At 38.5% G+C, this 3,707-nt stretch overlaps 1 non-coding gene across 1 annotated transcript; it reads right to left on the reverse strand.

The window, feature by feature from the left end:
- Positions 1-3,192: 3,192 nt before the first annotated feature.
- Positions 3,193-3,378, reverse strand: LOC134899788 (U2 spliceosomal RNA). Its single transcript, XR_010173390.1, has one exon. It is a non-coding gene; the product is annotated as a U2 spliceosomal RNA (small nuclear RNA).
- Between the last annotated feature and the right edge of the window lie 329 nt (positions 3,379-3,707).

The raw sequence follows: 3,707 nt of genomic DNA on the forward strand, positions 1-3,707 counted from the left end.
ATTTGATATGTTGTTAAGTAGTAGACAAGTAAAGGACCTTGGGCCACTGCTTATGACATCAGCCATGACAATAAGATTATTAATATCTGCAATTGTGCAGGATGAAGTCAGTCCCATTGTAAACTGTGGCTTTAAATGGAATCTTCTTTCAGTTGTCATTCTATTAGTGTGTATTTGAACTCTGATCTATTGGCATAGTGGACAACAGTTTTACACTGAACCATTGACAGGATCACATTTACTCTCTGGATGATTATACGAGACACTATTCTGTCAGACAAATACTTTTTATTCACCACCACCATGTAATTTGTGTTCCAAATGTCTGTGAAATAGCAACTGGAAAATAGCAAGAGCAGTTCTGCTCTTGCAGAACTGTATAATGCTTAAGTTGCATAGGAGGACATTAATAAAATCACCCATAATATGTGTGCGCTGTATAAATAACTGGTAATTAAATAATAAATTAAACAAACAGAATTATGCAGACCGCCATTATGCAATGATCTATTGTCCTCAAATGAAGGTACTGATACCTTCAACAGCTTTAGTAGCAACACTTGGTCACAGCCATAGACAAATAATAAATAATAAAATGACAAATACCAAAACAAGTTGCTTATTAGCTAAGTGGAGACCAAGTTTGCAAAATAATAAAGTTATCTTGTGGACTGTTTGGCCAGTTCGTGCCTCCAATATTTCAATCTATGTGGTTGTCCCACAAAAAGCTTCAAAATGGCACTGCAGCAGTGTCATGGGGTGGGTGGATAATCCTATCTAAATCAAACCCCTATTCCATCATTTCTATTAATGTCTGAATAAAACCAGACAGCTGCCTCCTCCCTTTCCTGTTTATTGTAAGAAAACTTGATTCACATGTATGCACAATATTACCATCTTCCAGACCGCTAATATATTCCAAGTTTGTTGCTCTTCTAGCTCTAGCCACAAGCATTCAAACATCTAAAGGCCACACATTTTGCCATACAAATAAGATTTTCCTTCTGCATCTTCCCCTGACTACAGATCTCCTTCTAGAAAAGTAGTTGGTGAGGGTACAGGAGTCATATTATTTATATGTCCATACGTAAGACATTGTAGAAAAAAAAAACATTGGGCTGTCCAGGGTAAAACAAAAACCCTTGTATTTCTGTGACTGTAAAATTTGCTGACGTGTGCTTATACATCCCACCTTGCCTGGGTCTGAATTAAGTTTAACCTAGACCCTCCATATTGTATATTATTTATTTATTACCAGTTATTTATGTAGCGCACACATATTCCGCATCGCTTTTCAGAGAATATTTGCCCAGTCACATCAGTCCCTGCCCCAGTGGAGCTTACAATCTATATATTCCCTACCACATGTACACACAGACACATTCATTAGGGTTACTTTTGTTGGGAGCCAATTAACCTACCAGTATATTTTTGGATTGTATATGCCCAGAATGATGTTTTGTCTAAAGCCAGGTACACACTGAGAAGATATCATACCGATATATCGTTTCCAGATGAATCGGAATGACGTAAGACCAATCGCTCAGTGTGTGTGCCTAATATGTGGGTATCAGCAGTTGCTAGTAACATCACCTGGTTGTCCCTGCTGCATGTCCACTGGGCGATTAATGCTAGTGACCACAGCATGTGTAATTAAGGAAGGAGTGATATGTCGCTCCCTCCTTCATTACATGTTCCTCGGGATCCGCCGGGCCAACATATTTACTGGGCACACATTGTCTTAGTGTATAACCAGAATTACACCCACACGGACTAAGGAAATGCTCTAATTATAGAAATATCAGCAAACAGATTATAAAGGTGGAAATCAGTGGTATCTCCTGCATACTTAATAAGGGCATAATTTATATTTCAGTATATCTGCCTTTTCACATTTCCATTTCAGAGTCTTCTTATGGTTTAAAGGGAATCCTTCACTATGACTGTCATATACCCCTTGCTTGGGGAAATCTTGTACCCAAAAACTAACACTAAAGGAGCCAACACACACTAAGATTATCTTTCTGTTTGATTTAAACAGTTTATCTAAACATTACCAGGCTTTTGTGCCAACCAGTCAGAATGGGCAGATAATCTTAGTGTGTATCCAGCTAGACTCCAGACAATTTTACCATTATTTTTCTCATGATCCGCGTCCAAGTCTGTAGTCTTTCTACACCACAAATAGCCATATTGTCTAATCCCCAGTCACTCCTTGTTAGCCCCTGCAAAGGGCCCTGGAGCACCCCCTAGCTACGACCTTGATCACAGCCAAAAGGCAAAGAAGTGACAACCCATTAAGGTGCAGAAAAAAGTGTACTTCAAAATATGCTCAAATAATCATAGAGATTTGGTCCAACACCACCACCAATTAAGTGCCTTCCAGTCCCTGCTGCTGCTCTTCTGTCCAAGCTCCTTGCAGATACTGAGCTGACTGGCAGGTAGTCCTGGATTTTTGCACCTCTTTATTTCTGCATTGGTGACAAGAAAACACAGTCCTGACTTTATTTTCCCTCTTGCTAGTTGCATGCACATGTTCTGGAAGCCTCTGCCACACCCACAATCTGGCTGGCAGCAAAATTTTCCCTGTGATTTGTTTTCACCGTCAATCATTGCAATCAACAGAATGTTCACAATTTCCATGGAAACGTTAGGAATGGTTGCTGTGGAGTTTTTCTGGCTACATGATGTAAACAGGCCGCTCACCATTTCTGCCAATGCAACAGTAGTCTGTCATCACAATCTGCTACTGCTTGGAAGCATGGCCTGCATGTGCTTACTGACGGCCACTTGAGGATGACACAGACCAGGAGATGCATTGTATTGTTGCTCTTTCTTGTTAATAGAGCAAACTTACACCTCCTCCAGCTCGTTTCAAAACAAGCCAGTGCACAAAATAAGGCCCAAAAATACTAAATAAATAACTAAATGCATAAAGTAAGTAAACTTACTGTAGACCTGGCATCCTGGTTGTCCCACCACAGAAAATGCCTTGTATAGAGGGAGGGAAATGAAGACAAGAACTAGATGCAAAATGAGACACCAGAGACAAGTTTTCTGTATGTAAACTAATTTGTGAATACAAAGGTGGAACAGTGTAACCCATTTACAAAATAACACATTTATGCAATACAAGATATTTACAAATAGAAACAAGCATATTTGAAAAAGAAAGTCAGCAGTTCAGTCTATTTTTGGATAACAGAGTAGAAAAGGTGCAATAGAAGGTCAATTCATGGAGTAGACAAAGCAAGCTCTTCTTCCATCTCCCTGTTCTAAAATCCATTTAATATATGGCCCCCAGATAGGGGGCGTATCAGATAGTAAACTGATAAGAACAGATTTTTTTATTTTTAAACCATCAGGTTTAAAAAAGCTTCTGCTTAATAGCCTAGGCTATTATCATCTTGGCATTCTTTGTGAAACCTTTTAAAATGATCATATTGGTTTCTTTTCCTTTTTTGCCAATTAAAAGTGTATATAGATATGTAAACTTACATAATTTTTAAGGATTTCTAAATACTACAACCTCTTCCCACATCTGTATCATCCTCATCAAATAAAACTGAAAAAATTATTCAAACGTAACTACATGCATCCATTTATTCACCTTCCACACACCTTCCGCATCAAAACCACCATCTCTATCCACTAAATAACATATATACAGTTTCCCTAACACCATTCTAATAGTCACACACTCAATT

Source organism: Pseudophryne corroboree, chromosome 3 (assembly GCF_028390025.1).
Source record: "Pseudophryne corroboree isolate aPseCor3 chromosome 3, aPseCor3.hap2, whole genome shotgun sequence".
Classification (NCBI taxonomy): Eukaryota; Metazoa; Chordata; class Amphibia; order Anura; family Myobatrachidae; genus Pseudophryne; species Pseudophryne corroboree.